This window comes from Dioscorea cayenensis, chromosome 21 (assembly GCF_009730915.1).
Source record: "Dioscorea cayenensis subsp. rotundata cultivar TDr96_F1 chromosome 21, TDr96_F1_v2_PseudoChromosome.rev07_lg8_w22 25.fasta, whole genome shotgun sequence".
NCBI classification, from domain to species: domain Eukaryota; kingdom Viridiplantae; phylum Streptophyta; class Magnoliopsida; order Dioscoreales; family Dioscoreaceae; genus Dioscorea; species Dioscorea cayenensis.
Window position 1 is genome coordinate 3,834,890 of NC_052491.1, and position 7,596 is coordinate 3,842,485.

At 41.6% G+C, this 7,596-nt stretch overlaps 1 non-coding gene across 1 annotated transcript; it reads left to right on the forward strand.

Moving 5' to 3' along the window:
- Positions 1 to 7,285: 7,285 nt before the first annotated feature.
- On the forward strand, positions 7,286 to 7,392 carry LOC120252623. Its single transcript, XR_005534080.1, has one exon. It is a non-coding gene; the product is annotated as a small nucleolar RNA R71 (small nucleolar RNA).
- The last annotated feature ends 204 nt before the right edge of the window (positions 7,393 to 7,596 follow it).

Below are 7,596 nucleotides of genomic sequence, written 5' to 3' on the forward strand. Positions count from 1 at the left end.
TAAACCCCTGTCCAAACTCTGCGGACCATGCCCATCAATCTCAGTGTCTCTAAACTCAGGGGGGTAGGTATACTCGTCTTCTCAGCCCCACGAATCGAATCTAAGAGACCCATGCTCAGCACTAATCTCGTAATGTAGGGGCCCGAGAAGATCGCTCCCAGTCTAGCATAATGCCCCTGATGTCTGATGTACTCTGCCATGATGTGTCCTAAGTGAATCGGTACGCGCTGCACGATCAAGTACAAGTATAGAAGCTCATGCCGGCTCAGAACACCAGTGCTGTCACCACGTCCATTCACCGACCTACTCATGATGGCATGTAAATATCTGTATGCATGTCGGGAAAGGCACGTGGCCTTGGACACCCCCGGCTCGTACTGACCCTGACCATATAGTACTCTATAAGCTCTCTGCGGGGTCAAGGCTCTAGGGTAATCAGACGATAACTGAGTGTACTCCTCAGTGTTTGTAAATGCCTCCTAATACAAGCCATGCAGAACTGAAAACTGAGTGACGCTCAAGCTATGGTGGTGTCCAAGTGCTTTAAACTGAATGGTGTCTAAACTGTCAAAGCTCGTGTAAGATCTATCAAACTCGAATGATGATAGCACCTCCAGTGCAAATTCTCATATGGCTGGCTCTCTAATCATCAATAACTGCCTCCAACCACCTGCTGAAACGAGATCCTCGACCTCATCAGCGAGCTCATCTCCTTGCTGTAGATCTCTCAGTAAACTCGTGTCCAGGAATCGAGTCTGTCCAAGCAAGAGTCTCGACAGGCACTCATAGCGAACCTGATGCTCTGGAATCGCGAAACTCATACCCTCAGGCTCAGGGGATGACTCACGCGGCCTCTTATCAGCTTGCTTCTTCGACCGAGGTGCCATAATCTGCAAAATTTAAAACAAAATCGATCAAACAAGTTGATAAACTAACGCTGCAGAAATCTACACGGTTGTAATACCCTGAACCTTTGGATACCTGCTGGAAAAATATATTCAGGGGTATTACTACAGTTGCTGTAAGATTTTTGTACAGAGTAATTTTGGTGAGAAACCCAAGTGGAAAGAACAAGGACTTAAATGTAAAAGTTTTTAAAAGATTTTGGGTTAAAGAATAAATGAAAAGGATGGACATGAAATGTTTATGGAAACCGAGGACTGAAAGGTAAGATGGAAGGGATCTTTTTAAAATGTTGTGTTATAACCTGGGGACCGTTGGGTAATTTGAAAGGACCTTTTGAGAATACTATTTCATAATTCAGGGATTATTGGTGAGTTTTTTTCAGGGACTGTTTTTATAAGAAAAATATATTTTTGAGGGACTAAAAAGTGAATTTCGGCTGAAAACTTAAGTTGGAGAAAACTCTAGATTTTGATGGTTCATCTTCTTCTCCATCTTTGTGCTACAGTACCCGAGAGAGAAGAGAGATTTGGAGAGAACTTTGAGGAGACAAAGCTTGATACTTGGAGGGGAGCATGGATGAAGCCTTTTGTAAGGATTTTGGTAGTTTATGTATTAATTACTTGGATGTGTGTGTATGTATTTTGCATTGAAAATTTTATGATTTTATTAGAAAAGAGAGAGCTTGATGATGGAAAATGATGATTTATTTTTAATAAACATTGTTGCTTCAATTTTGGTTGGAAAATACTTGTATTTGTGATGAATCTAGCTTGAATGGAGGATGAGTTTTTTGGTTTTACTGTAGCACCGAGATTAGGGTTTGGATTAGTTAATTAAGTTGATTATTATGATGATTAAGGTGTTAATGATGATGGTTGGATTGGAATTGGTTGGGTTTAGCCAAATTGATTTGGTTGAGTTGAATTGAATTGATTGAGTTGAGTTTCATTTGGTTTAACCAAGTCCATTTAATTGAATTGGAATTGGGTTTGGATGAGAATTGAAGTGGTTGGGTTTAATTGAATTGATCTGGTCTGGGTTTGATCAAATCAAGTTGAGTGTGGTTGGACTTGAATGGTTTGGTTGAATTAAATTGGTTGAAGTTGATTTGGGTTTGGTTTGGATGTTGGGCTAAGGGTTTTGGGCCGAACCAAGTTGGTTCAACAGAATTTGTATAAGAATTAAGTTGGTTCAAGGCTAGTGGGTTTAATTAAACCTGGTTCAGTGAATTTGAGTTTGGTTCAGTGAATTTGAGTTTGGTTCAGTGGAATTGAGGTTGGTTCAGGTTGGTTCAGAATGGTCTAGCCCAAATTGAGTTGGCTTAAGTGCAATTGGAGACCAATTTGATTATGCAAGGTCAGGTTTGAACCGATTGGAGTGAGTGGGCCCAATTAGAGAGTCGGTTATTGCTTTCATGTATTTTCTGTTGGGTTCAATTATGTTTTTAGTTGTCATAATTGTTTATTTATTTTATTATGTTATCCTGTTAGGTGTTGATTAGGCTTGGGAGGGAGTTCCAGGTCTAGCAAGAAACCCAAGAAGACCAGGTGAGTTAGTAGTGGCTATTATTTTAAATAAATAAATTATTATTATTATTTTGAAATAATTGTTTAATGGCTAGTATTTTGGAAATAAATGTTTAAGTATTTCATTTTATCATGTTTAATTGCGTATAAGTTCGAAATATACTTATATTTATTTTCCTATGATGTGCCATGATAACCGTATTGATACATCAGTTTTGTATAATTATACGTATTTGTGAATAGTGGAAATACATGTATATGTAATTTAATTATTCAATTCATGTATTTATTTTTGGATGGGTACATATGCTGCTTTGATTTGGAATGATTTGTGAAATCATGTGCGCGTATTAAAATGTTTTTACCAACAATATTTGTGGAACTGGTTTTCATTCCTGGTATAGGAATGGTATTATGGATCTTTACTGGTATTATGCATTGTTATACTTTTGGCATTGACTTTGTGGAAAATAATGGTTATTTCCGTGATGTGAATGTTTGTCCTGGATAAGGATCCTGTGATATGATTTATACAGATGGTATTATTGCTGTATTTACTTGATGGCTTTGATGGTGACGGGCTAAGGCCCGACTACTGCAGTAGTGGGTCCCCACGGGCCAGCCTTTAGAGGTGGCGTGGTGGACCTGAGTATTGATTTCTACAAGGGCCAGTTCAGGTGGGAGCGGAGAGCCCTGACTGGATATTCATCGGGTAGCCGGGGGTCACCGACCGGTGAACCGATGGGTCAACATTAAGGACATGAGTTCCTTGACGGCTCTGAACCTAGCCGCGGCCACGACGAAGGTTTAGAGAGTTTTCTAGACCATGTTATGCTGGGTGAGTGTTGGGTATTGCTGTATTTTGAATTTGAGATTTATGTAATTTTTGAATTGTGATGAGGGCAGTCTCTCACAAAATTTGTGTTTTCTGAGAAAATCAAATTGATGTTGATTTATGTTGAATTTATGTTTCAAAAGTTCTTTAAAGATTGTACTTTGCTAGAATTCTGGTATTTTGGAAAAGTTGAAAAATTATTTGAGCAGTTGGTATTTATATACTTTATATACACTGTATTTAAGTCTTTGAAATTATTAAGCCACTACCGACCAACTGAATGTGCTGTAGCTGCAGGAGCAGGACCCTAGATTGCCTGATCGAGTATAGAGCTAGTCAGGGTTGAATCCAGGACTGCAGTGGGTCCCATATCTTTCTTTCTATTTATTGGTGTCGTGATCTTGTAGCGGTTGCACTCGCAAATTTGAGTTATTGTATTCATGGTATTTATGTATTTGAACCTGTAGTTGGTGTAAAGTTGTAAATTGTGATTTGTAGGTCTGATTTTGTTTAAAACAGGGTGTCAGTTTCCAGTTAAAAGAGAATTTTAACTGATGGGTGCCACATTTACCTCAGTAGAAGGGGTGGGTGTGACAACGGTCATGTGGAATTTCCTCACGGCCGCGCCTTAAAACTCCAAAAATACATAGTGAAATTACCTCTTCTTCATTCTAAAACACAAATAATCTTTCTAATTGGATAAACAAAGCATTTTTCTCTAAATTCATAGATGGAAACCATGAATTTGCGATGAAAATCATAAATAGGTCTTACCGACGATATGGGAAGAGAAAATAAAGAACCGGCCGGAAAACCTCATAAAAATCCCACCAAATTGGCGCTATGAAGTCGGGAAATGATGTGAGAGTGTTTTTAGACGATTGGAAGACGTGAAGAAGGAGAGAAACTATTCTTCTTTAAAAAGAAATCGCGCCCCTTGGCATTCTGTACATCCACACGGGCATGTAGAAATTACCCACGCCCGTGTGCCTCATTACGAGAAAGCCACAGGGGCGTACACACGCCCATGTGCGCTCTCGGGAAAACACCTCATTATCTCTGAACACTCTCCCACGGGCGTGCGGAAAATACCCACGACCGTGCGCCCTTCCCACAGGGACAGTCGTACGCCCCTGTGGTTTCTCTGGACATCCGAGAAAAATCGCTAAGTGCTCCACACGCCCGTGCGGAAATTCCACACGGGTGTGGACATTCACATGCCCAAAACTCACAAGGGCACCCACAGGAGCGAGTTCACGCCCCTGTGTGCTTTCGGGATAATCGGCCAAACTCTGCAGGAATTCACACGCCCGTGTGGAAATTACCCACGGGTGTGCGATATTCGCATGGTCGTTCACAGGGGCAACCGCACGTCCCTGTGTCTTCTCTGGATGAGCTCGCAATGCAAATCCACGGGCATGCGGAAATTCCACACACCCGTGCATCTTTACTGGATGCGTTAGAAAAACATGCAAGCTCTGCAGAAAGTTTCTGAACATGTTTATACAATGACTTGAAAGCATGATAAGCACAATCTATTAAAAGTAGAGGGTATATTATCGGGCTTGGGACCACCTAGCAATGATTCATCCAACTCCTTCCATTCACGGACGTCTCCAACAGCCTTGGAGTGTTTCCGGTAGCATCTCCTAGCCCTCTTCATTTTTCGGAGCACCTTCTTCAGGATCCCCGGGGTAGATGGTACTTCTTCCATCGATCTAATAAGTTCCCCTTGCATATATCCCGCAAGTGTACGGGTTTGTCGAAGTAATAATCCTGGGTGAGCGGGTATCGAATCCACAGGTTGTAGGGAGTAAAGACACTTAATTCGATTCTTAGCTATGTGGAATATCGACAATGATAAGTGTGACAATGATTCAATTCTCAACAATTAAAAGCAACAAATAAGAGAGCAAAAGTAAGGAGGAGGTAAGGCAATGGATAAAGATGGGGTACTCGGATGATGCTTCACCTAGGATAATCGCTTCAAGTGCAAGAACTCTCTATTATGCTTCCTAATCAATGCAATGGTGAGTTGTGGAAATCCTTACATACATAGTCCCAAATATAAGGTCAACTATGCCTAACTCTATTCATGTCCCAGAGGAGAGATTAAATAATCTCTCAACCTGTCCTATGTCTTCGCGTTTGAACCTTAGCAAGATCTCCTCCAAAATAGGTGCATTATGATCCACATTGGCCTATTTCCTTCATACTCGGCCTCACAACCCTACCTGCATAAAAGTAACATAAAAACACACATATTAATGTAAAAACCTGAGAAAAGTAATGCTCAACATAAAGAATGAACGCTTCGCAATCATATCGCACAAGCACTTACCACGATCCAAAAATCATTACATCTTCATGTCCTTCCTCTTGGTTGAATAAACCTTCATACGGATCCGGATTGAACATTTCCTGCATGTATTCATCAACAATCTCATATGTAGTGTCTAGAAAGTATAAAGTATCATCGAAATCAAGAGAATGCAGCATGTCTTCAGCAAGGCGGTATGTGAGCTTCTCATCTCCAACCCTCAAAGTTAGCTCTCCGCCGTCCATGTCCATCAATGCCTTAGAACGGTCTCCCAATTATCAAAGATACATCTGTATCCTCATCGATGTCTAGCATTACAAAGTCAACCGGAAAAATGTACTTGTCCACCTTGACAATCACGTCTTCAATGATGCCTCTCGGATGTCGTACTATTCGGTCCGCTAGTTGCAAAGTCATTCGAGTAGGCCTAGGCTCCCCCAAGCCTAGCTTTTGAAAGAAGGTGTATGGCATAACGTTGATATTGGCCCCTGAGTCCGCCAATGCCATTTCCTCACCTAGATTGCCAATATTACACGGAATGATGAATCTTCCCGGGTCTTTCTTCTTGTTCGGCATGTTCTTTTGCAATACCATCGAGCATGAAGCATCTAAAATCACTGAAGCACTTTCCTCCAATTTCCTCTTGTTAGTGAACAAGTCTTTCATGAACTTCGCATACTTAGGCATTTGCGCCAATGCCTCAACAAAAGAAATATTGATGTGGAGTTGCTTGAACAAACTCAGGAACTTATTATACTGTTCATCCCTTGGTCATTTTACAATCTAGAGGGATAAGGGATTCTTGGCTTGAATGGTGGTGGTGCCACCTCTTTCTCTTTGCTTGTTTGCTCTTCCACCTCTATAACCTCAGGTGCGTGTTCTTTTGGCTTCTCACTCGGAAGCCTACCTTCAACCTCACGACCACTTCTCAAAGTGATCGCCTTCACGTGCTCTCTAGGGTTGGTTTTTGTATTGCTCGGCAAGCTTCCATGTGGCCTTTCAGAAAGAGACTTCGCAATTTGCCCCACTTGATTTTCAAGGTTATTCATAGAGGCGGTGTGGTTGCGAAGTGTAGCCTCGACTGATTCAAACCTTGTATTTACAGATTGCACAAATCTAGTCAAGTGCTTCTCTAAGTCATTCATTCGGGTTTCCAAACCTGAGACTCTGTTTTTCACCTTAGGGGCTTGTTGTTGTTGTTGGAAACCCGGTGGACCCATGGCCTTTTGTGGACCCTGATTACTCCAAGAGAAATTTGGATGATTCTTCCAACCAGAATTGTAGGTATTGATATATGGGTTTCCTTGAGGTCTAATGCCATTACCTACAAAATCAACGTTCTCCACCGAAGAAACATCACCGATAGAGATCGGGCAATCGGAGGGAGCATGTCCTCCACCACACCCGGTGTAATTTGTCACGGCCACAACTCTATTTGAAGTTAGAAGATCTAACTTCTTAGTTAAATTTTCCACTTGAGCCGCCAATGAAGTTACCGCATCTATTCCATGGAGACCGGCCACCTTTTCCTTCTCCCTAGCATTCCATTGGTAGCTGTTTAGCCCCATTTCCTCAATTAATTGACGGGCCTCATCGGGGGTCTTGCTACCTAAAGTACCTCCTGCTACCGCATCCAAGAGTTGTCTTGTACTCGGATTCAAAAAATTGTAAAAAGTCTGAACAATCATCAACTCCGGAAATCCGTGTTGCGGGCACTTTCTCAAGAGTTCCTTGAACCTTTCCCATGTCTCGAATAGAGACTCTAATTCCAACTGAACAAAGGATGAGATCTCATTCCTAAGCTTTGCTGATTTTCCGGGAGGGAAATAACAGGCAAGAAAGGCTTCTACCATCTCCTTCCATGTGGTAATTGATGCTCTAGGTAATGAGTGTAGCCACTGCTTCGCTCTCCCCTTTACGGAAAATGGGAAGGCTCTCAACTTGATGGTATCATCCGTCACTCTGTTTATCTTCAGCATATCACACACCTCGAGAAAACTCTCTATATC